Genomic DNA, 26,944 nt, shown 5'->3' on the forward strand with positions numbered 1-26,944 from the left:
TAAGGCTAGAGACCGAGGCTTTGCTGGCTCAGGTCTGGAAGAGCTCAGGGGTGGGAACCACTAGGTGCTTGGCTGGAGCGGATGAGTGCAGGGCAAGTGGTATTGCATTTCCCTGGTGGGGCGGGAGTGCAGAGGGCCACGAAGAAGCCTGGGATGCTGGCAGACAGCGACCTAACATGACTGGATATGGGATCTAGTACAGAAGTTCGATGCACTGGACTAACTTAATTTGAATAAGTTTGAGTGCATATTGATCCAGAACTATCTTAGACGGGGTTACACCATTTTTAGAATGGTCTACATACCCCAGACTTCTGTATAGGTATGGGCTTGGTTTGCTTTCTGACCAATTATTCCAGAGTATGTGTAATGTCTGTATCTGGGCATACTTGGTTGGATTGGTTTAGTCAGGGAAGATCCTGATTTGAGTGAGGGGCTGGATTAGATGACTCGGTGAGGCCCCTTCTAGCACTACTTTCCTATGATACTAAGAACTCTTTCACAGTGAAACTGTCAGCTGCTCTTGGCTGCTGAGCCAAAAGCTGAAACCATAGCTGTTACTGAAGTCTGGACTCCATGGGCAGATCTAGGATTTCAAAAAGAGCTAAAAACAGTTTGCAGGGTTATGAAATAAGAAACCAGGAACAAAGAATAGCCAATGGGAAGTAAAACTGCTGAAAAAAGAAAAGCATGATTAGTGGAACTTCAAGAACATTGGAAAGGAAGGAGGGTCATTACTACTGGTGGGCTGAAGAGCAATTGGTGGGAATCAGGTAGATTATGATAGGCATTAAATCAATTGACTCCTCCAGTACTGCCTGAGTAGAAGTGCCACTTTGGGTGGAAGAGGAATAAAAGTGGGATGTCACTGCACCACTGCACTGTTCTTGGATCTGTCCTTGCTGTACCCTGTCCCTCCCTCTATGCAACTGCTAGAGGGAAGAGAAGGAAAATAAGTAACAGACATCTTGTAGCACCTCCATGCTCCTAGTATGGGTAGAAAAATCAAATTCCCTGTTTAAGACATGCACCCCAGTTTTGGAAGGGTAACTTTTGGGAGAAAGATACACAGGCATCTGAGTAATTACAGTACTATATCCCGTTAGTCATTAGTGTTGGTTTGGCTCTTCATGAGCTACTCAGGGGGATGGCTGGACTGTATATGCAGTCTATTATGGATGATGAGAAAGGAGGTATAAACAAAAGAGAATACATAGTAATGGCTGCACACAATAGCAAATCATCATTTTATACTCAGTCAACACTGGCCAGGCTAAAGCTAAGCCACCATACTCTATTGTTTTCAAAGATTTATAATGCATAAAAATAAGATGTTTAGAGATGTCACAGCAAAAGAAAAATGAAGCCAATGAAGCCAATTTTACTAGCCAAGAGTATATTACACTTATGTTGCTCTCCTTTATTTATTAAAATTCTTTTCAATAAATGTTTTCCTTCATTCTACAGCTGTGAATACCACCGGCCCATGTAAAACAGTTTAGAGCAGTTGAAACCTTCCTTCTATGGTATTTTTTTGGTAAGCAAAATTCCCTTCTCTGCTCTGTTTGTCAGAACTGGATTGTGTGTCCTACCCTAGAGGCACAGAGCACTGGCATAGTCCAAACTCCCTAAAGAAGGAGTATGATCTCAGAACATGACGTGCATCTACTCTGAACTTTTCAATCCAGACCCTCCGTACAAGGCTGCGATGGAACTCCAGCTAGCTACAAATATCAAGGATAATAAAAAGTCCTTTTTTAGATATGTGGGGAGCCGGAGGAAAAGCAAGGGCAACATTGGACCCCTGCTAAACCAGATGGGACAACTGATGCCCAGGAAAAAGCAAACTTGCTAAATGGGTAGTTTGTGTCAGTTTTTCATCAGTCCCATGGACAGCTCTGCCCACTGTGGGTCAGGGAGGCCTGGGCGAGAGAGATTCCTTGCTCTCCATCGAAGCTGACCTCATGAAGGATCACCTCGACAGGCTGGATACCTTCAAGTCAGCCAGTCCTGATGGTTTACACCCAAGGGTACTCAAAGAGCTGGCAGGCATCATAGCTCAGCCCCTGGCACGGATCTATGAGAACTCCTGGTGCTCTGGTGAAGTGCCTGGCGATTGGAAGAAGGCCAATGTCATGCCTATCTTCAAAAAAAAGAAAGGAAAGTGGATCCAGCAAACTACAGACCCATCAGCCTGACCTCTAACCTGGGGAAGGTCTTGGAAAAGATTATCAAGGAGGCCATCCTTAACAGACTAGCTGAAGGCAATATCCTGAGGGATACCCAGCATGGGTTTGTTGTGGGTAGGTCTTGCTTGACCAATCTCATTTCCTTTTATGACCAGGTGACCTATCACAAAGGGGAAAAGATTTATGTCATATATCTTGACTTTAAAAAAAAAGCCTTCAAACTGGTATCCCATGATCACCTCTTGGCAACACTGGCTAACTGCAGCCTCAACCTCACTATGATCCGCTGGCTGGGGAATCGGCTCCGCGGTAAGACCCAGAGGGTGGTGGTTGATGGAAGTCAATTGTCATGGTGCCCTGTGACCAGTGGGGTCCCTCAGGGCTCTGTCCTAGGGCCCTTACTTTTTAACATCTTCTGACCATGGTGTCAATTCAGGCAGATCTTGACGGGCTTCTGAAACGGGCGGATGAGAACCTGATAGTGTTTAACACTGAAAAATGCAAGGTTCTCCACTTTGGGAGGAAAAACCTGTAGCATCCTTATACGTTCAACAATACTATTCTGGTTAGCACTACAGACGATAGGGACTTGGCGGTCATGATTGACCACAAGGTGAACATAAGCCTTCAATCTGATGCTGCAGCTAGTAAAGTGAGCAAAATGCTGCCTTGCATTCATAGATGCCTCTCAAGCAAATCCCAGGATGTCACTCTCCCATTGTATTCGGCCTTGGTGAGGCCGCAGCTGGAGTATTGCGTCCCGATGCTTTACCCTGTATTCCAGTCTGGATTCTTCTGTAGAGAAAATTGAAGTGTCCAGTTTTGGCTCCACAATTCAAAAAGGATGTGGAGAAGCTTGAGAAAGTCCAGAGGAGAGCCACGCGCATGATCAGAGGTCAGGATAACAGCCCTTATGACGACAGGCTGAGAGCCATGGGGCTCTTCAGCCTGGAAAAGCACATGCTCGGGGTGATCTGGTGGTCACCTATAAGTTTATAAGGGGTGTTCACTAGGATCTGGGGGAGTGTGTGTTCACCAGAGCACCCCAAGGGATGACAAGCCAGTGAACAGGAAGAATTTCACTAGGTGGATGTCTAAAGTTAGGCAGCCATATACCAAATTAGGTTTCTAAAAGTCACTTGTGATTTTTTGGGTGCTGTATTTGAGAGGGCACCGATTTTTAGAAACTATTGAGCATCCACGCTCTGAAAATCAAATCTTGGGCACTCACGATCAGGTGAAAAATTAAGGCCTAAATATGGATTTGGGCTATGACACTTTGAAATTTCCACTGACATCACTTCCCTGTGGAAGATCAAATTCCTTTACTGCCATTGCCTCTTGCTGACCATTATTCCTAGTGCATCCGAGAGGCGTAGCTCAATAGGGAGACCAAGTGTACAGAAGATAATGGAAAATGACAAAGCTGAGGTGCACTGTAACATTTCTGGAGTAACAATATCACTTTGACAAAAAATAGAGCTCATGTTTGCTTGGCTTTAAACACACTTACATTTGAAAATGTTGACCAGATATTTTATCTTCACATTTCAAAATGCCTTAATTTCTATGGAAGTTATGCAGCTTGGTTAGGGCACTACCGTCTTTTTTTTTCTCCACATCTTTGACTGAATTATGCAAATACACCTCTTTAAATGAAGAGGAAAAAAAATAGAGGTCCAATTATGTTATGGCAAACTCAATGCCTATTATTAAAATAGGTGAACAATGTCAATATCTGTTCATTAATACTGACAGTCCATGGGACGCACGAGATTCAATCCATTTGTAGTTGGTTAGAAATTATTTTGAAACCATAGCACACTCTAATGCAGTTGGTGCCTAAGTCAAATTTGGTTGAAGTTAAGTAAGGAATGCATTTTGATTCTGGGTAGACTTCTCTATTGGAAATGAATACTCCCATTGCATTGTTTCTTTTCAACCATTAAAAGGCAGAAAATGAAATCTACTTACATCTCACTATAAATTATACTTCACATTTTCTCAATTAAGCATTTAAATTTAGGTTTACAAATTACCACTGCACAACATTTGCCAGCAGAATTAACTGCCTCAGTCATTATGGCTAAGTACAGGCATTCAAGAAGCCTCTGGCAGAAGTGCTCTAACTTTTGAGCTTTGCTTTAAGCACCACTCCTTAGGTTGGGAGGAGGCAGAATATGTGGGGGGAAGGGGCTCAGAGCCTGCCTTTATGGCCTGAGTGCAGCACGTACAGGGACTCTTGCATGCCTCTCTGTATACCCTGTGGGCTCCCCAGGCTGCCAAAGTCCCCCCAGAGGAGATGAATGGGGGAGCCACCCCTGATTGGCTGGTGGGGACATCACGGTCACCCACCTGGACCTGATGTGGTAGTGGCTCATCAAGACTGTAAACCATCAGCTGACCGTCCTTCTCATGCCCACTCAGGTCACCTGGCACCCTCCAAGTGTGTGTGTGTCAGACACCTGGTGTGTGTCTATCCCCTGGATGCCTGGGATCTTGTGTGCATCTCAGATGCCTAGGGGTGTGTGTGTGTGTGTGTGTGTGTGTGTGTGTGTGTGTAAGTATCCCAGATGGTTGGGATCGGTGTGTGTCCTGGATGCCTGGAATCCACGTGCATGTCCCAGATGTCTAGGATGTGTGTGTGTGTGAGTGAATGTGTGTGCATGCATGTGTCCCAGATGTCTAAGTTGTGTGTGTGTAAGTCCTGGACACCTGGGTTCTGTGCAAGTGTGTGTACATGCATGTCTGTCCCAGATGCCTAAGTTATGTGTGTGTGTGTTTGTGCATGTGCATATGTCCCCCACCCTTTACACACAGAACTCAGGTGTCCTTGATCCTTACAACCCCCCCCGCCAAATGTCTGGGGCACGACTGGACCACTGGCTTTCAGGCGTTATGAGGATGATGCCTGTTTTTTGCACAAATCCCTGTTCCCCAGGGTGATTGAGAACAGGTGCTATGCTCCCAGGGTCCCCAATTTCATCATCAGCAATGACATTGCCCTCTCAATCCTCATTGGTGGGCTTGGCCTACTCCCTCTGGCCCTGGCGTGTAAGCCATTTTGTGGGGCAGCTGGACCACTGAAGAAGCACTTCAACTATGGACTTGACCTGGCACTGTGACTACAGGTGGTGCAGGGATGGGGAAGAGGGCAAGCCCTCACCAGTGTGTGCACACCAGGCTGCCTGGATCCACAAAGACCTGGCCAAGTAGCTCCTCACCTGTGCGGACTGGGAGCTCTACCTGGATGAGTAGAGCCCAGGGGCTTCAATTGCCCGTACCCTGAAACCAGGCCATGGGTCTCCTGTCATGGGCTCCTCTGGCCCTTCATCATGGGCACAGCTGCCCGCAGTGCTGGCTGTCCAAGCACCATCCCCCTTCCCCTCTCCTTCCACAACTTCCCCTGCACCAGGGGCACAACACTGGGGTGTGGGAGAATGCGGAGCAAGGAAGAGACATGCCTCAGTTTAAAATGGTGTGGTTCCCAAACTGTTCCTGTGTTTAATAAAGAAAACCCGTTGAACATTGCCTGTGCCTCAGCTTAGTCCTTCCTCCCAATTAACACAAAAGAGCAAACCTTTGGCAGCACCAGCGGGGAGGGAGGGGTTGAGAATTGGGCTACAAAACCTGGAAGGGGTTGGGGTCAGGGGCAATGCTGCGGGGCCTGAACTCAACAACCATGAAACCTTGAAGATGCACAGGGTAAGGGGCTTTTGACCTGGCACCCTACTTCCAGGGGTCTTAAATCAAGACTGGGGACTTCTCTACATAGGAGCTGGACAGCTGCCTGATCCCAGACCCAATGTCTGTCTGAGAGCTGTAGGCCAGGACTCAGCTAGGATAATAAAAAAAAGTGATGTCAAATATTTAGGGCCCAACTCAGCCAACCTTAATTTACACACTTATAACATGGGAGACTTTAGTGTACCAGGTTTTATTAATGGCATGTTATGAATTTCAACCCCAAATAATACTTGTCAATTTAACTACAATTCATTTTTTCACTTTTACCTTTCTTTCCCCATCTCTCAACTGGCTTCGATAAGGCCCCTGTTTTGAGGTGATTTCAATATAAATACAGATGTCACAAGTGAGGAGGCACAAGGCAACATACTGTCAAAGGGTTGTTTTGCATTGGTGTGAGTTAATTTTGATATTTAATGAATAAATAAATACACTGAGTACGCAGTATATAAACCTGAGCAAGACAGAAAGTTGGAATGACTCGTGGTGGCAGATGTGATATGGAGAGGCATGTGATTTTAAAAGGAAGATGATTACGGAGGAGGTCTGAGACAGAGATAAGGACAAATCATCTCCTCTCATTATTTTTCATCATCCTAAGCTACAATCCTTCAAGAAGAGACATAGGCAGAACTATTGTAGTGCTGGAAACAAAACCATATGTCAGGTTCAGATCCAAGACTCTAATGCAAACACTCCTCCGCACACCTAAATTAAAATTTCATATTTAAGGCTTTATCCCCTTTACCCCTCTATCCCTTTATGCCCTGTGTGTGAAAGTCATTGTTGAGTGAACTAGGCATGCCCAGAGAGTTTTTGGTTCAGAGGTGAGAACTACCCTAAATCCCTGGCAAGCACAGATTTGGTTTGAATAAGACACGGTTTGCATCAGGACATTACAAACTACTTCTGAGTGTAAGAAGTCACTTAATGCATCAGCTCCTACTGCATGAGGTCATACCATCTACAGAAATCACTCTGGAGCATGCAAGATGGGGAGAGTAGATATTATGAATTACAGATACCAAAACCAAGGAATACAATTTATTTTTTGGATATTTTTCCCCCACAAAAGCCTTCAGATGAAGAAAGTAGGATGCTATTAAAAATATTTTGGGCAAGATTTTGTTTCCTATTTATCCAAACATATAACTGCTCTTATTATTATTTTCTTTACAGGTATACAGAGCTTAGCATCTTCACCTGATAAACCTTAGTGCACTTCATTCATCCCTGAATGTCTTTTCTCTCCCTCCAATTCATTGCAAGGAGACAAAACAAGGGCAGGCTAGAAATGTACCTTATAGAGTAAACTGCACACTACAAAAACTCAGTCCTGCTCCACTTGAAATCAAGGGACAATTACCCCAATTTCAGATGTAAGTGTTGCTACATTTCAACAACTTCCATGCGACTGAAGGACTATGATAAACTAAATGCCCCCCTCCCCCAAGTTCACTGTGCTATCCATTGGATCACTTTAGAAAACACACACTTGAAAATGTAACTGCCCTGAGTGCAAACATTTAATGCTTTTCAAAACCTTTGAACAACCTCTTGATAAACAGTGTGTTGCCCTGGGCCAAGGGATCTAGGCTCCACTGCCCATCCTGCAAACATGCAATGCCTCCAATTGGCTAGTAATATTAGGGCACCAGGTAATTAGGCAATTCAAAACGAACTGGTGGAATAATGACACAGTACCAAATACCCAGTGATCCTAAGTCAGCCTTTCTGGGGAATGACCCAACAAATGGGACTGCCTCCACTCACTAGGGCTTCAGGAGAATGACCCTGTTTGTCTGGTGGCTTCCAAAATTTGGTACAGATTTTAGGGAATCTACTGAGTTCAGAAGGGGAAAATCAAATCACTGCTTCTTTGGCAGGCAGCAGATTGGGAAGGTGGGGAAAGAGTTTCCTTTCTTCTCATTAAAGAATATGAGGTGTTTCTTAAGGGGAACACCATAGACACTGTCTGAGAGGGTTTTTGTTTTGGGGAGGGGAGGAAGGTTGTAATGGGAGTTGCCTGAAGAAGGGATCACTACATTAATGCTAGCAAGGCCACTGGCTATTATTATTCATATGACCAGGAAAAAGTGACAACTGTAAAACATGAACTAATAAAACGGAAGTTTGGGAACCTGACAAAAAAAAGGGTTCCTGGGACTAGCTGCCTTATGTATGTACCTGTGGGACTCCCAGCAGCATACCTCAAACTCTCCAACACTTTCTAGTGCACATGGTTCCAAACCGGTACTCAAGGGATCCAAATTATTTGAAACTGGTTTTTAAGACATGAGAACAGAGAAACACTTTTTACTTCTTTATGGGCCATTGGATGCATCCAAGGTTTCTGGGACTTCATGTCTGTGAGCTGGACGCATGGGTTTCTGGTCTTGCAGCCTGTATTGAGCACAGGAAGTGTAAGTGCTTCTCATAATATACATTTGACACATGTATTTGTAGGGCCCTACCAAATTCATGGTAATTATTATTATAATAATAATTATAATAATAATAATAAGGCTGCATGGCAGCTCCCTCAATGCAGGCTCCTTCTTGCAGGTTCCCCCACACCAATTGGTGGAGGGGCCCTGCCACTCACTCCTGGTTGGCAGGGAGGCAAAAACCATGGTTGCCATTTTTGGACAATCAGCAAAAAACAGCAGCCCAGTTGTGCCATGAATTCGGTAGGGCCCTATGCATTTGGTTTCCCTTGAAAAGTCATAAACCAGTGATGGTTTATATTGGTAGGCATAGGTGTAAACGTTGGGCATGTTCAAGTACATTTTTTACTTTCATTGGGGAACTTGTCCATTGACAGAAGTCAGTGCAGCGACTCATTTCTGAAGAGAGGTTAACAGTGAGCAGAGGCAAAAGGGCATCAGACTCGCATTCAGCACTTGCTCATCTGCACCCGTGACAATATATAATACGAGAAATTCAGTAATAAGCAGTTTTCTTTACGTGGATGGATCTATACTACCCAGAGGGAGGACTAGGCAGGCTTGGGGACAGAGGCTTCACTGACTCATCAGTGAAAGCCCAGGGGTGGGGCTGGCTTGGCGTTTGTGCAGACCAGATCGAGCTTTGGCCAGAGCTGAACACCACCCAGGGAGGCGGGGGAGGGGGTAAGTAGGGTGCTGCGAGGCCCCATGGGTTGCTGGCAGAATATCACCTAATATGAATTAGGATGGGACATGGTACAGGTGTGTTCATTACGATGCTTACACCTACACCAGCGAAGTCTGCTACCACATCATCTACAGTTGTTTGAGAGTAGGATCCTCCATTTCTGCAGCGCTCCGTGTGCCCTGACTGTCTCTTTGGTTAGGGCTATAGAGTACTTTCTACACTCCTACTGCACAAGAAGTGTAACTTCTGTACCTGGCCTGTTGGGCTGGCATTTCAAACATTTCAGATGTCCCAGATTGGTAGCCCATATGCATTTTCTCAGATAACGATTGGCAGGCATGGGCCATATCAAGCTCCAAAATTCCTGGAGGAGTTGGATTCGAATCCCAGGATTGGTATCTGTCCACGTGGTTTGGCTTTCCATCACATCCACAGTGTGAATGAGCCCATTTTCTCATTCTGTTTCAGTCATGGCTAAAACTTCGCATGAACAGACCATCTTGAGTGATTTCATCTCAAAATAGCGTATACCAAATGCAAATAGTTAACTTCATAGATTTTTACCATTTAATAACAGACATTGGCAGGCTGAGTTATTCAATTGGCCTGCCTTGTTAGCAGGTGCCAGGACACACTAACTCAAGGTGGCAGGTGTAGCTTTTTTATTATCACCTTAGAGAAGAAGTGAAATTGGTTCTGTAAGGTGTGAATCTGAGAACTCCAAAGGGATGAACTCTGGAAACAGCCAAGTTTAAAGGTAGGATTTTAGGTTAAGTTATCTTAATGGAAACTAACACTGGGAAGGTGGCTAGTTTTGATACTACAGTGCTGTACTGAATACTATTTGGATCCATCTCCTCACTGTCATTCAATGAAAATCATGGGCTGTTCTATAAAATCACCCACATCGGAGGAAGAAATTGTTAGGATTTTCAGTGTTATGTGGATGCAAATGAGTTGCACCCTCATCAAAGAGTAGCCAACTGCAGAATGTCTTCATAATAGAAAACTCTCTCCAGTGATGTTTCAGAGGTAGGATACCACTAAACACGGTGGATCTAACTCTCTCCTCACTTCTATCTATGTAAATCCATTGACTTACATAAGAAAGAAGGGGATAAAACATGCAGATGACTGTTTGTCATCAGAGTGAAAAGGAATACATCGTTGGTGCAAACTAAATTTTTTTATGGTGAAAAATCAGTGTTGAAATATGGTAGGCATACAAGATTCTCTGTCTTCCTGGATGTTGTTAAAAGCCTTCCAAGGGAAAGGGATTTAGACTTTTTATTTTATACTTTAATTTTTATCCTCTCTCTCTCTGTCTCTCTCTCATCTTTATGCCTTTTTCCAATGTAGTCCCTTATGGTTACAGTTCCTAGATGAGACCACTCTGCCATACCTCCATTCTTTTCTTTCCAAGTCCAATTTAAAAATGTACTTCTTCCTTGGATGTCTCAGCACCTTCTCCTAAAATGTGTGATTACTTTAAAAACACATGGTCTAGTAACCAACCTTGTCCTCCTTTCATTTTGCTTATCTGCTATTCTATTATAACACATTCCCTCTGAGCTTTCCACAGCAGGAACCATGGGGAAAGAATCCCAAAGAAATAAATAGAAGACAGTGAGTTTATATGGACTTTTGTAAGCGCTCAAGGTGTTGTGTTTACATTTAAAAATCACAACCATGTTTTATATGTTGGAGTGCATTAAGTTTAACTTACACTTAAAACAACAACCATCTAATTGTATTGTGTGGCCTGCTTAGAAACTGTTTTTTCTATAAAGCATTCAACAAATGCTTGCTCTGCTTCATGGACTTGGTAAATAAGTTCTGTATATATTACTGTAAATGGCTGATCTGCTCCTACTGAGAAGTATCCAGTGTAAATATTATTGGCTTATGTCCAGGACACACATGCCTAATATGGCTAAACAAAAAAAGCCTTGAAATGAGAATATGGAGGTCAAAGGACATGAACTGTTTCAAATACTGCCTGCCCTCCAGAAGAAGTGGGGAGAAAGACTGTCAAGTGTGGGAGGCAGATGTAGACTAATAGAAGAGTCTTTAGCAACACATTGCAACCTGGTCCCTGCAAAAATGGGGAGCCCCAAGCCTACACCTCCTCTACTGAGGGACTTGAGGGGAATGCCATGCCTAGATAAGATATGGGTCACTTACTTAAAATCCCTTTCTTAGAGTGCTGTGTATCTTTTGGCAGACAGGTCTGATTTTGTTCTGAAGAAGCTACAGACTATTTTATTTTTATATATATATATATTTTTTTTTACATATAAACACTCCAGAATGAGAGTAAGTAGCAGTAAGAAACTGCAGCAGCTAAGGACCCCAGAATGCTCACTGTGCTACTCCCTGGGCATGTCTACATGTGCATTAACACACTTTAGTTAAAGCACATTAAATTGTGCATTAAATGTGCACATAGCACATTATATCTAGTACTTCCAGGCCATATACATGAGTAAGCATGTTGCTCCAACTTGCTGGAGTTCCAGCACTTCAGAACACATTCGATTAATCGAGTTTGCTGGAGTGTGGAAATTACTGCACTCCAGTAGCCTTTTGCCTCTTGTGTATCAGTGTCCCTGTGCTTCAAAATGGTGGCAGGGGTGTTTATCTAAAGCTTGTTTCCAGACACTTTAATTAGAGTGGATCTCAGAGTCACTCTGATTAAAGCACCTGCCAGCCCTCCTAGAGCATGTGTATAAATGCCCTCCATTGTGAGGTACTAGGAAAATATGCATTAGCCTGTCTTAATGCACATTAACTACCTAGCACGGTTTCTTAAGTGGTGCTTTAATGTGAATTAAAATAGGCGAATGTGCATTAAAGCCCAAATGCAGACGTGCCCCTTGTAGAAAAGGTGCAACATTACTTTCACTTTCCCTGGCAGAGGCTTACTATGCAGAAACTGCTATTTTTGTATTCCCTAGCTTATAATATGCTTCCCAGTTTCCAGCAGCTGATTTTTGCAAAAATAAGTTGTATATTACATGTGAAAAATTATGATATTTACTGTCCAGAAGCTCCTAAAGGGAAACTCTGGCAGGTGAATAAACACTGTATTTTTACAACACATCAGTTAGTAACCATAGTAGTGTAAGAGCTGGTCAGAATGACTGGAAACACTCCAAAGAGAAGGAGTAAGTCCGCACTTGCCATTGTGGGCACATTCCTGGAAGAGTCTTGGGAGAAACAGCCTATCCAGTGATTGTAACAACCATATCAATAAGTCTGTAGTTTTTAAACCCAGAGCAAGCTGCTATGATAAGTTTTTTGTCTGCCTTCCTATATCATATAGGCCAAGAACTTTGCACAGTAATTTTTTCATTAAACAATTTCTGTTTCAGCTACAGTACCTTTTAGAAAGAGAGCCAGTCTTAAGCAGTGTAGAAGCTGCAACATTTCTGCATAAGTCATCCACCAAGAATAATAAATATTGAAAAATACACCAGAATTTGTCTAGCATTGGCTTTCAATCACTGGGTTTTGTTACAAGTTTTTTTTTGCTAGATTAAAAGCTGTCTTTTATTGGAGCTTTTTCCTTGGGTAACTATCAGTAGACCACAATGGGTATGCCTACACGTGCAATTAATGTGACTGAATAAACTCTGATGAAATTTGAGCTGGAGTAAACTAATCCCAACATCACGTGTACACATGCACTTAATTGTGTAATATAATCCACTATCAGATAGTACCTGTGTCTGATAAGACTATCTAACAGTGCTGTAAATTAGTCTATGCCAGCCCAGTTGCCATGTACATGTAAACGGTGATGCTTTCTTGTGCAGTAAATTAGTCTACTGCACAGTAAAGCGCATGTGTAGATATGCCCAATCAGTTGAATGCTAAGTCTTTCGATACAGTAAGACAATCTCAAGCTATTTAATTAAATTAGAATGTATACAAGGCCACATACTGGTTACCTACTATATAAAGTAAAACACAGAGTAAAGATACACCAATGGAAAAGCTGACAGTATACGGACACTGAGCAAAGCAAAGCAGTTAGTGGGTACAGTCTTCTCAAGAAAATGAGACCAAATACTTCTTCCCTTTTCTTGTGAATTCTTATCCAAATTATGATTTAATTTTATGCTAGGAAGTAAAGTGCTCCTTGATGTATATTTTATTTCTGAGAACTAAAGTTACAAGCCCAAATTGTGTAATAATGAAAATCATTGGGACAGCTTGGAGAACTTCTTACCCAGCAGGTCTTTTAAAGTTTGAGTTCTAAAATAAACTCTGAAGTAAGAAAGGTAAAAATGTGCTCCACTGAATCACAACTTCAGCATGTGGGAATACTTTTGGAGCATCAGTTTCTGATGAGAAGAGAACATTTTGGCAATACAAATACAAGCGGAACCAAAATAGTCATGTAATAAAAGATGCCCAAGAATTGCTCATCCTGCGATAGGTATTTAACTGAAAAGGGCAGTTGTAATCAGAAGATGCCACCATCCTGATACTATTAGTCTTTTTTCTTTCTTTCCTTCTTTTTTTTTTTGACTGCTGTAGGTCTGAGCAAATTTATGGAACAATACTGAATGCAGAGACCTTCTCTCTTAGATTCCTCTAGGCATATACTCCTAATAAGGGAAAGTTGAATAGAAAATTTTAATTGGGGATTTATGATTTCTGTCACTACAATTAACCCAGAAAGAGAGTCCACAAGAAATTGAGACTATATTGGAGCCAAGTTAGAGTACTGGTTAGGCATTCTCAACCAGTTAATGCTGAACAGAGACTTTATTGTAGACCCGATGCAAAAATCCCTGAAGGCAACAGACATTTTCCACAGACTTGTGTGAGCTTTGGCTCAGACTCTAGGTAAAGGGGTGTTGTCATGCAAAAAGCAAGAAAATACAAACATAGGGATTCACTTTGCATCCAGTATATATGGAAGAGACAAGTGTAAAACTGTAGGAGGCAGTAAATAGCATTAAATAATTTGCCAGCTGAATACTGGCATTCACAAACAATCTTAACACTTCCCAGAAAAATATTGTGTGGACTTGTCGTGTTTGGACATTCATAAAAAGGCACATAATGAACTGAATGGCATGACCTGATTCAAAGAAAACACTCAGTTTTTGGAAGCATCAAGGTGATGACAGGCTAGCAAAAGAGGGTGAATGAACAAACTTGAACGACGTATTCTTGCTTTGGTATGTACATAAATACAATCTACACTTCTAATTACGATTACTCCCAAGACTTCTCCAGCAATCTGGGCTAGGAAGTAATGTTAAGTTGAATGCTGTTAAGTTGTTAACTGAGAAAACTGAATGAAGAAATTGAGAGAGAGTGAACTCCTACACATGCACATGTCGTCAACTTGATAAAATGATAAACGTTTAGGTTTGAACATAATTGGTCGCACATGTCTATATCTCCTCCACAGTAGGCAGTGCAGTTCATCCAAGGAAATAAGGCAGCGGAGGACCATCATGAAAGTGGTGGAAGACAGACTAACAGGGATCATTGGTCTTATTCTGTCAAATCTTATCTTTGAGTTAAACTCTTGCTTACTCTTAAGATACATTATAGGCTTGGATTTCAATTTCATAGTGTTTGGTTTTCCTTTTATACAGCAAGTTGCCTTTTCATTTAAGTTTTCCATAGCTTTTTGATCATTGAATACCTTTGGTACTATTGGGATTAGCTTGCCTGATGACATCAAAGATTACTCATAAAATTATGATACAACTCCTTTGAGGTATGTGTAGAAATTCTGTAGCTACGTAGAAAATGTTTACCTTTTTCTTCTTCTTCTTTACCTGCTTTAAGCAAACCTAGAGTATTTTATGGAAGTTTCAAGAGAATTCAGGGGATTTTGAGATACAGCCAGATTGTCTTTAAAAAAATCCAGAATTACTGTACTATACTGTTTCTTTTGTCTTTGGCTCAAGGTGGATGTGTCTGATGCTGAACATTTATTTTTGGTGAAAAATTACTTTTGAAGGATGATAGAATATATTACTTCCATGTATTTGTGCAAAAACACGCAGTCCATTTTCCCTATCTGCATCTGGGCATGTTACATTATTCAGCAACAAAACAGATTAACAACCTTCCCCGGTCCCACATAGGACCCAAACAACTGGAACATTAAATCAAATCAGGACATAATGATACTATCTAGTAGGGATGGCACTAAGCATGCAGTCCTGAGATCTAGTACTAAGCTCTCCAACTAACCTGAAATAAGCACTTCAGGGCAGGGACTATTGTTTGCACAAAGCTTATCGTAATGAGCCCCTTTTCTCAGCTGGAGTCTCAAGCCACTACTTTAATAAAAGTTTAATATTAGGAACAAGAGCCAGAAATTGTTCAGTCAAGAAAATGCTTGGTCAAAGGTTGCATGTTGCACTGCTCTCAGAAGGTTAGCATACTTGTGGAGATAACAATTTCCTGCCTGTACGGGGGGAGCGGAGGATTTATATTATCCTGGCAAGTTGAGGAAACTTGTCAGGTAGCAAATACATTCGTGGCAAGTAAGCTGGGCTATAACCATCTCGCCTATTTAAAAATCTGGCCGTGCTGCTGCATGCTTACAAATGTCAACCTGAAAATGATGGAAAGCTCACTAATCTCATTTAACTCAATTGTTTCCCCATTCTAATCAAATATTTTCATAGTGTGAAACAAGATCATCATAGGCTGACCTATCACTCAGGCAGCGGTATTGTGGCAGAGCCAACAAATATGGCCCTTCATAGCTAACATAATGCTCGAGAATGAATTGGCTTTATTACCTGTTATTTTTCTGTTAATTGTTTTGCGTATAGAAAAATAAAAGCTGCTACCTTGAAGCATAAAAAATGACAATGTGCAGTCATAGCAGAGTAAAGTGTTGGGGCTATGAAAATTATGTAAATGATGCATTCCAGTAAGAGAACTTTCAAACCCTTAGGGTCTTTAAAGAGCATTAACTCAAGAAATTAGATACAAAATTTAACTTTTTTCATGGTAATAATGATTTCATAAGGAAAAACTCGTTAGTAAAGGTGACAAATATGATATTCTATTGAACATTTAAATTCAGAAATCTTTGCGTGTGCCCCTGGGATATATTTACACAGCCAATGACTCTCTGATGTTATTAAGTAATTTATTTGAGAAAGTCTCCATTCAGGAGTTTACATAAGAACAATATCAGGTTTACAAAGGCTTGTGTTGTCAGTATAGCAAATAACTAATTTACAATGACTTTTGCTTAAGATTTTCATTAGGCTGTTCAATATTGTTTGATAATTTAATGTCAGTTTCATGAGATCATAGCTCCCCTTTTATGAGCAGAGAAAATTAGAGTGAAAAATAAATTATGCTACCTTGGACATTAAGTAAACTTCAGAGGTAGATATGAGAAAGGAGAAAAATTAACCTGATTTTCTCTCTGAACTGAAGACCAGTTTAGCCAGAAAAAAAATCACTAGTTGAAACATTGCATTAAGCCTCTGAAGTTGTGAGACTGAGTTTTATTGGGGTGCACAGCCTGATGTGCCCAGGAGTAGGCTCATATATTAAGTATACTTATGGCAACCTAAGTCGTTCTGTACCACTGACTGATCCTAGGTGGGTTGGTTATATGCAGCATAAATTTATCAGTGTGTAAGCCAAGAGGAAAGACCCTGATAGAATCAGTAGAGGGACCATCAATTGAACTGTCCTGGAAAGTTAGAAAAAAAAAAAAGAAAACCTGACTGCTAGAGAATTTTCCTTTACTTGTGCTTATGTTATGGTCTGAGCCTTTTGTAGCGCCATTAAAACAACAAAGGAAAACAGTCCTTATCCAAAAGGCTGTTTTAATTCTCCTTCATATGGGAACTAGAGCTGCAACATACTGAAGTAGAGCTGCAAGCGTACCAACCAGAACATTTTCCCTCTGTTGCAAAATGCCGATTCATCTCACTGAAAATATTTCACAGGGCTGTGCAATTTTGATGCAACTTCCAACAGAGGCAGGTTTTACAATTGTCTTCATGCCCATCCAGTTGGTAGCTTTGGAATCAAGAATACAGGGCTTCCCTAACTCATGGGCAACTACTTCTCTATTTCTAGATGGAGCACATCTTGAGATTGATATGCAGAATCTTTATACGGTTCTGTGAAAAAGGCTCTGATTTATGCTATCTTTTACCTGCACTAAATTCACTATATCAGAGGTTCCCAACCACCAGGCCATGGGTTGGCTGCCAGGTCATGGCAAAAGCCCATTGCTTGGACCCCCGTCTGTCCACCAGGGTGAGCGGCTTCTGGGGCCACAGCTGAGCTTCCAGGGTTGAAGCTGGGTGGAGGGGAAACCCTGGGAGGGAGGCAGCTGGCTCCACGTGCCCCTGTCCCACTCCTGCTGGACCGCGGTGAATAAAAGGTTGGGAACCACTGCACTACATCGCCAACCTACAACAGCAACTGTTACAAGGGAGTAATAAGTGAACACTCATCTCTGCTGCCCCATCTATGTTTTGTATTCATTATGGATAGACAAACCAGCCTGAAGATGTGAAAAAAATAACTGAATGCTGTGCAATCATTGCCCACCCAGGACCAAAGAATCAGAACAAATATTGGATGTACTGCCAGTAGTACGGCAAAAGCCAACTCACATAGTGCTCACTTCCAGGTTCCTCAACCAGGGTGGAGATGCCATCTTTACTTGAAGTCTTGGGTCTAGTGGTTAAGGCAATAGATACAGATACTAAACAGCTGTATAACCCTGGATGACTCCGTCTCTCTCTGTACCCCAAGCCTTTTATGAAGTATCTTAGGAAGTTGATGCTGCAGAGAAAAGGGCTCCGAGAGGGTCCTGTGGTCAGAACTATAGACATTGAATATAATCTTGGTGGGATCATCCCATTCAGACTAGAGGGAAGCCAGAGGAAAACAAGTTGCAGAAACTGAGGAAAAAAGGGAGGGAGGTTTCAGCTACTGAAACACAAAAATGGAAGACAAATTGGAGGGATTTAGACATGGAATGATTGAGTAGAATAAGGGAGGAAGGAGTCATAAAACCTCCAGTTCTGTACAAACAGGATAACAGTGGTTTTGTCTTTATGAGAAAATGGAAAGAGGGGCAAGCACTGTTTTATGCTGTAAGAATTTATAATTTAGGATGAAATTGGCAATCAGCAAAGATATCAAAAGACTTCTTGGTTAGCTGTTGATAGTAGATATTTTTTAGGCTAAGAAATGAAAACGGGATGAGAGAAACAAATACAGCAAAACGAATAAAATGAGTTGGTATTTTGTTAACTAGCCACTCATTTAGAAGAATACATTTTTTATTGTGGATGCAATATTAGTATATTTTCCAGGTGAAAATGACATGGAAAAAATGAACTGGGAGTTTCATTACACTGGAAACACAGAGGAAAAGACTCCTATGTTCTGTGATAGGACAAGAAGAATTCAGGTAGAATTATATCACAATGGGCAAGTTCTCAGCATCCAAATTAAAAGAAAAAAATGTAGGATTTGAAAAATTGCTTTGAAGAAGATGTGTCTACAATATGCCCCCTTAACAGCAACAGCTTGACTCTCATCTATAATGACAGCCCTTTAAAATAACTAGTTTGGTTGCCAAAACCAAGCACAGCTTTAAGGGCCAAAGGTAACACAGGGTTCATTTCTTTCTCCCCCAGGACCAATGTTTGATCAAGTGTATTGGTACTGACAGCATTAGTTACCATTCCAGCATCTTGCAAATTATCAGACCTTACAATCCCATGTAAAAGAAAACCTGCTTAGCTCCTTGCCTACCTCAATTCTGTGAGATTATAAACAGCTGCTATTCTTTCAACCACAGAGATTCAGAAATTGACTTCCGTGGGAGCCACTAAGTACTCGGGACTTCCAGAAGAGAGGCCATTTAAGAGTGATACTGTAAGCTAACTTTTTCATAGATTGTAATTAATAGATTCACAGATTGTAAGGCTGGAAGGGACCTTGGAAGATCATTGGATCCAGCTCCAACTTGACAGCTTCTTAGTCCTGGGATCTTCTGGGATCTGAATAAGGCTCCCGTTCTACCTCAGAGCAGCCAGGGGAGCTATATGGTCTACAAGTATTCCATGGGGGGCTCCCCAATACCGTGTCCTGTGGATGCTGAAGTTTCACCCCCACTAAATTCACAGTGCCTTTTTGGGTGAAGCCAAGCCCAGTAGGAACCAGGCACTCATACACAAGCACGGAGGCTGCTCCGATGTGCTGGAACTCCAACTTCAATTAATTGAGTCTGCTGGAGTGCGGCAATTGGTGCGCTCCAGCTGCCTTCTGCATCTTGTGCATCAGCGTCCCTGAGCTTAAAAATGGCAGCGGGGGTGCTTGAACCAAAGCTTCAACAAGCTTTAGATCAAGTGCTCCTGCCACCATTTTTAAGCACGGGGATGATGATACAGGAGATGTGGCGGTGCTTTACTTGCAGCAGCTTTTGGAGCTGCTCTAAGTAAATTGCCAACCCTCCCCCCACCCCCCTTTGGAGCACATGTAAAAGTGCCCAGGGGTTTTATGCAACTGTGGCCATTTTACCTGTTGTAAAGGGCTGAGAAAATAGGAGGGAAGGTTCCCATGTAGGAACCTAACTTTAGCTTCTCTTTTGGAAAGCCATCAAATAAAACCATCGAGCAAAGCCTATCCTGGCAGTGAGGCTCTCAGACTTTCAGGATGAATTCTCTTCAGCTCTTACTTGTCACTGATTGAATGGCAAGTCTCTGATTATACTTTCTGGCATCTAGATTAATCTAGGAGCTTTGTTGCAAAGAAAAATCATATTGCCTACAACTTCCAGGCAACATAACATAAAAGGAGAACTAGCTTATCTGCTTCTCAAAGGCGCACAAAATGGAGAGGAAACAGGAATGGGTTAAAAAAACAAACCAAAACAACATCCTTCCCCCCGCCCCCCCCCCAAAAGACAAAAAACAACCAACCAACCAACAACTCCCCCAAGAGACCTGAAGAAGAACAGACTACAGTCAAAAGCTTGTAAGTGTATCACAACCATGCAGGTGGTCCAATAAAAACTATCACTGACAAAAAACCTTTGCTTCTCTCACATTTTCTGGACCATCACGTCTACAACGCGACTCAAATACTTCCCCAGTATTGTACAAATCAGAGGACTGAGGAAGAGGTTCTGCAATTCTGGGGATGGCAGTGGGAGAGATCCAACAGATCTCTCAATGTGCACACATCTATGAAAGCTTGAAAATCATGGCTTGTACTGGATACTGGAAAGTATTAATTGCCAGTTGCATATCCACATACAAGGCCTCCTCTTCAAGTTTTCTTATTAATCTTTGGGGGGGGGGGGTCAGTTTTGTTTATGGCAATGCCTAGGCATCAACTTAGCTTGCTCCTTGTACAAATAGCACAAGGCAGCTCTGCTCCAAACAGCTTACAATACATGGAAGAGATGAAAAGTAGGTGAGAAAATGTTTGCAGCACATGATGATGGCAAACATCCCATTTGGTTTCATTGCATTAGTTTTAGAGAGTTGGAAGTGATGAAAGTTTGGAGGCAGGACAGTGGGAAGGCAAAAATGGACAGAGGTGGATATGTGGGCAGGTGTTGAATGAAGCTGAGATGAAGAGATGTTGAAGGGGAGGGTGAGCAGAGGATGGAGCACAAGGAATATGATGTTTTGTTAAAACTGTAGAAAATACCGCAAGGGTGCAGGTGGTTCTTGCATCTACTTAAGCTGCTCTGCAAATACTCCTACTATCTCTGGCTGGCTCCCTTGGTGCTTTTTCTTTCCTAAAAGCCATGTAACAGGACACTGGCATGTTGTGGGTTTTTAGCGATGCCCATAGCAAAAGGGGTCCTCTGCTGCCTAGTACTTGTTCTGGAGGTGCTGGGAAGATCGATTCATCCCTAATCTCCCCAAGATTGGAGTAGTACCTGCTTAAGCTGCATCTGCAGATACTCGTCTGCTTCCAAGAGCAGTAACTGGCAGTACTTAACTGAGTCTTTCACAAAAGTAAATTTGCTGTTTGAGATAATATAATGATACAATACACCGTTAGAGGACGATGTAAAACTCTGACCTCTTAATAGTTGTAAATAGTATTTCTCTACTGTTTGAAAGCAGAAAATCTTCAAAATTACTTAAGGAGAGTTATTTACAATTTTCTAAGGGAGGATAAAGAAAGCTTGAACAAATGGAAATCCATTACAACAGACAATGGTAATGGGTGACATGTAAAATTCCTCCTTGCTCCAAACACAATGGAGAATATCAGATGCTGAACACACAAAAAGAAATTTAAGCATGTCAGCTGGGTTAGCTGACTCAACTGCTAATTGTTTAACTGCTGGCTCTAAGAATAAGCAATGGTAGTTAGTGTCATGCCATAGTAACGTGCCCATAACAAGATGATACATCTTCATTTAATTGCATTCAACTGGCCTTGTGCACTTTAAGCACCAGTACTCATATTGTGCCCTATTTACCCAATGATTGAGTCACCGTGCAGGGCCTTGCATTGAATCCATTAGGATGAGAACCAAATTATATGGCTCAGGCATACTCTTAGGGTTCCCCCCCACTACACATTGGTATACAAAGGTCTGTTTCCATAAGTACATCCGAAAACAGCATCAGGTAGTTTCTTTGCTGACAAGTCTGCCATTCTTCTGCATTCTGTACCCAAAAAGCATGCACCTCTGTCATTAAACTCCTCTCTGACAGACACAGGCAGAGAGCTATATCCAGGCCCCCACACTTGCAACCAGGGAAACTCCTCAAGTTCTCAGACAGGTGATTGTTCTCCAAGGTAGCTTTTGGAGCAGCCTCACTGTTAAGGAGTGTTAAACCTGAGAGCAGAAACAAGCCCTACTGCTCTCAGGTTAGCCAACTGCAAGGTCCAGCTCAGTCTCATCCATCATTTCACTTATTTGAGTGACAAAAATCGCTAAGTAGTCTCCCACATTTTACTACATATATTACTAGCCATAAGGTTGGGAGAGGAGCTCTCTCCTCTTCCCACTTTACCTTACTAATAGTATATAGACTGAGAGGACCTTACTGAAAGAAGGGCATTTTGAACCACAATTTCCCCTCCTCGTTGTGCTTCTATCCCAGCTATCTTGCTTTACTGGTGCACTTTTGAATTTACCAGAACAGAGGAAAAGCCAGTCATCTTGAACCTATACGCCTGAGCAAATAGCATATAAATATATGTATTTACCAAAAAATAAAACAAACTAGGAAAAATTTTGAGTTGTACGGAAAAAAAGAATACATCACCAACAACGTTAGTCAGTCAGCTACTGGATACTCATTTAAGAAGCGGCTCAAAACAATGGGCCTTGAAAGAAGTCTTGAGTTCCTCCTTGCCTTTGCTACTATTAATGACTAATAAATTAAAGTCACAATCCTGAAATCAAATCTGCCCTGGCTGAGCTCCAGCAATCAGCAGAGCTCCAGATAGGCTAATGGGTCTATGCTTGCAGATGCAACTGCCAGACGGGGGCCTTAGGTCATGTTTTGATCATTGCTGTCCAAAACATCACGTGCTCGAATGTCCATGTTTTTAAAAGCAAACATCCATGTTAATTCCTGCACACACCGTTTTCTTGTGTTTTTATATAGGGGAAGAAAGAAAAACTAAAGCAACAGGTCAGCTGAGTGAGTTATGGAGCTTGCATAACTGGTTAAAATATACACGAGCAAGCAGTAAGAGGCGTAAAGGAGGAAGTCAAGGAAAAAAATGCAGCTGCCATCCACTCACATATTTTTTTGTTGTTGAACAAAATGGCAAGGAGGATTTCTATAGCATATTTTGAAAAAAAACAAAAGACAGATTTCTATGGTAAATTAAAGGGGGCTTTCCTTTTTTTTTTTTAACCAAAATTTCATGGCATTTGCTTTTCACCCCTGTGTTCTGACCATGGCATTTCACAGCTCACAGTGATGAACAGATGAATAATTGACAATATTGATAAGCTTTATCAAGGGATTAGCAGTGAACCCAAGAGTCTATTACATTCAATGCCCGAAGTCAGCTGGGCTTGAGCAAATACCTGCTTAACCTTAGACACAAGAATGGTCACATTGACTTCAGCGGCATTGATTGCATGCCTAAATTAAGCAAATGCTTTACAACTTTGCTGAATAAGGGGCTTGGTTGGATTCTTACTCTGTGAACAATATGCCACGTAATTGGTTTCCTATGAATTCCTAATAACACGCTTTATTGTTGATGTTGGCCCCCATAGTGAAGGTCCAACTAAAAGCCTAGCTCAATATAGGACAATGACAAAGAATAGCGGGCACAAGTAAATGGCAGGAAATTAAATATGAGCTATAAATAGCAGTTAAACAAGATGACTGTCATTTAATATATCTTAATATCAAGTACCTCCAATATTCACCATATATAATCAGTCTCATTTGTCATCTAACAAGGTATATTTTGCTAATAATACAGTTTGTTGCTTGATACTGTTTGTCCTTTCAAAATTAGCTTGTCTAATCAGAAATCACTCCTGCTTGTAGTTCATTACACATAAACGGGAAGAATGCTTGTTTACTGAGAAAGTAATTGGATTATAATATTGAAAAGAAAGACATACGAACCATAATGATTTTCTTTAAAGAAATACATGCAAGCATGAAAATCAACAAAACCAAAACAAATTAAAAACCCTAATGAATGAATATGCTATAAATAGAACATGATACTGGAAGGAATCATTTATCATTGTAGCTTACCTTGATCTTGATATTCAGGTGCAAAGAGCTGACTATCTAAGGAAAGGAGAAAAAAGAATGTATTTACTAAACGATGATCAAGTAATCTATTGATATTGCTGTAATTTATCTTCTCGGCTCTGAACCCTTGTAAATGTTAATAAGGCTCTGCTAGAAACAATAACTATATATTCTAACTACTGCGTTAAAAACATGGTATGAGGTGTTTATTTAAATTATTCCTTAACTATCTTGATAAAGTTAACATAATCACAAGAAAGCTACATCAGATTTTCACAGTTTGGGGCATATTTGTGCATATTGGGATTAAGGAAAAGTTTCTAAACCCAAAAAACTTTGCTTTGAAAGAGGTGTTATTTTTTCCCTGCTTCCCAATAACAAAATATACATCACCCTGCTGCCTTTCCTTGCATTGACCTGAATACATTGCTGCTAAGTTAATCTTATTTTTATTAAAAATATGACTACTAAAATTTGGAGAAAAAGAAGTAAACATGAAAAAGTAGTAACAAAATATAAAAGTGCCAACAACCCCCCCCCCCCAAGAAAATAAAAGGTCCATAAGTAGTAGACACTTGAGGCCAATCAGATCATTTGCTTATGGTATAATAATATTAGTAGGAAACTGGAGGAACTCAATAAAAACAGTAAATTTTAAATCCCAGATAAAGTTTGACTCTTACCTCTTCAACTGGTTAATGCCTTTAGTTCGTATGTGTGTAGACCTAACGAATAAAAGTATGAACAGAAATTAAAAACAACATATAGTTTTCCATTTTGCTGATTCAGAACTAAGTCAGCACTTTGCTTTATTCTTTGCCCAAATATTCAAGTCTTTCTTCCGGTTGAACAGGAGCAAAATTAGGAATTGAGGCTTAGATGCTTTGGTTGAATTGAGGGTCAGGGCCTCAGATTATAACTGTTTAAATCTGAAATGATGTGACTCTCATCAAGATACTAAATAATTTGTTTAGAATGTAAATCTTGCACCTGGTATGCAGCTGGTGAACATTTTAGTGCACATAGCACTAAAAGAGCACTACTTTAGCATGGGGATGAACGGAAAATGCATTTAACTAGACAACAATAGATATTAAATGCCAAATTCTCTGCTTCAATGTATATAAGCAAGTCAAGGCTTTAAGCAACTGTCAGGAGCAAAATCATTAGTGGCCCGAGTTAGTAAAATATCGGTGAACGTTCATAACTAGGTAAGCAAATGGCTTCACTGACCCTAAAGGATTATTCAAATACTTAAAGTTACATTGGTGCATAAAGTTACATTGGTTCAGTACGTTCTGCAGCGCTCAGTTTCTGAGTATGGCTAGACTACCTAACACCCCTACCACATTTCAACAGTCAAGGTAAAATTAAAAATGCCACCAGAAAGGCAATGAGAGGAAAGAGGTTATTTGATTTGTTTTATTAGCTGGTGAACATGGAGCATGATTGGTCCCACCGTTAAGTAGCATACATCCCAACACATTGAAGCCTATCAATGGCCAAGAACCTTCGCTGATGCACTGGTTTCTTTAAGTGTTCATATTCAGAGAGTCCTAAACTACTCCAGTTTTAAAATGACCTGCTTATAGGAGGAGTCATCCTAGATTTAAAGCCATTGCAGAGAGAAACTCTGATCATAACTCTGTTCAGGCTGCTGTTAGAGAAATCTACCAAAAGTCCCATAATATTTTGGAGCTAGCTGTCAATACAACTCACTACTACCTTGCAGGTGAATGGGCACTTCATTTAAAACAGGCATTCCTTTGGCTGGAGAACAGAAACCCAGCTAGTCAGAGGCTACCTACATAATGTGGGACTGCAAGAGCATTTAAAACAGGAGAAGAGAGCATGATCATTGAGCTCTTTCTAAGGGAGATGCTGTAATCTACTTGGACAGGCATTTTTCTTACCCCTCTTCAAAGCAGGTCACGCTGGAGACTGAAAGCCTCCATAATATCTGCCAGATGATCAGAGAAACAGCCTCTCTGAAACTGCCTTATCAAAATACTCTAGACTTGTGGCCTCCCCAGAGCAGATTTGGGAGGATCATTTCATTTCCAGTAAGATTCCAGTATTCGACTTCATATTGCACTACTAAAAAGTTTGGAGTCTTACTCTACATACATTAAAGTTATCCAACTTGAAGTCATAAAGAAGTAGTAGTGGAAGGCTTGCAAGTTTTCTTGTTTGATTTCTGTACTCCCTATTTCTTGTTGGAACAGAGATAGCTTGATAATAGTTCCTGATGATTGTTTCTGACACTTTCAGTTGTCATTAAATGTCGGGAAAAGTAGAGGCATGTGAAAATGAAACATTTTCTTAAGGTTATCTGAACTTTACTTCTCAAAAGGTTGTATTAAAAAACAATAAATAGGAATAATCAAAATAATCAGGAATTCATCTTTTAAAATTGGATTGAAATTGTCCTTATCTAGGTATACACTATTAGCTCTTGAAAGGTCTATAGCATATTTCTCGGAATACCATAAATCGGTGATAAAGTATTAAAGTATGTTATTCTCTTTGATGTTTATAGTTCGGTTTTATCTAGGAGCCTGACCTTGTAGCAAAGTCAATCCTTTCCAGTTCACACTAGCTTCATGTTCTCTCTCTTTTGACACTAGAATTCAAGTTCCATTTGAATTCCGGCAAAACCCCCCTATTCTTTTCTTGTCCGTCTTATTGCCTCAACCTTGATCTATGTCTTTTGGAGTCTGCTGGAAACTTGCTGGAGTCTCCCAACCACCTATGCTGTAAATTCTGGGACCAACAACTCGATTATTTGTTTGGAAGGCAAGACCTTGATTGTATTGGGCAAGTGCACAAGCATCTCAAACAGGAAACGATGAAAAACTTGCTTTTTAGCCATTACCAATATTTGATAGATTCATGTCAGGGACCTACAGTGGGAATCTGAGTAAACAGCACTAAAACTCAAGCCATCTGATGCCTTCTAAAACAGCAAGCTTGCCAGCCTGTCTAGTATACTTAAAAAATGTTTTCCTTTGCCTAAGTGGCAATGCGCTCAAACAGAGATGTGCACAGTTTGCCACTGAGTAGGTGCAACTACAGGAGATGCTTACTGTGGAGTTGCCTAATTAGCTGCACAGTAAAGTCTCACCATCT

The 26,944-nt window shown here is 41.2% G+C and overlaps 1 protein-coding gene across 1 annotated transcript in view; it reads right to left on the reverse strand.

Annotated features, from left to right (window-relative positions):
* Nucleotides 1-26,944, reverse strand: part of CELF2 (CUGBP, Elav-like family member 2) — a 777,369-nt gene that overhangs the window by 591,280 nt on the left and 159,145 nt on the right. Inside the window, exons 2-3 of the mRNA XM_019543733.1 lie at nt 24,499-24,540; nt 23,816-23,851 (exon numbers count right to left, since the gene is read on the reverse strand). The gene's annotated coding sequence lies outside the window, so the exon portion shown is untranslated. The remainder of the gene's footprint in view (nt 1-23,815; nt 23,852-24,498; nt 24,541-26,944) is intronic.

Source organism: Crocodylus porosus, unplaced genomic scaffold (assembly GCF_001723895.1).
Source record: "Crocodylus porosus isolate Cpor-Errol unplaced genomic scaffold, CroPor_comp1, whole genome shotgun sequence".
Lineage (NCBI taxonomy): Eukaryota > Metazoa > Chordata > Crocodylia > Crocodylidae > Crocodylus > Crocodylus porosus.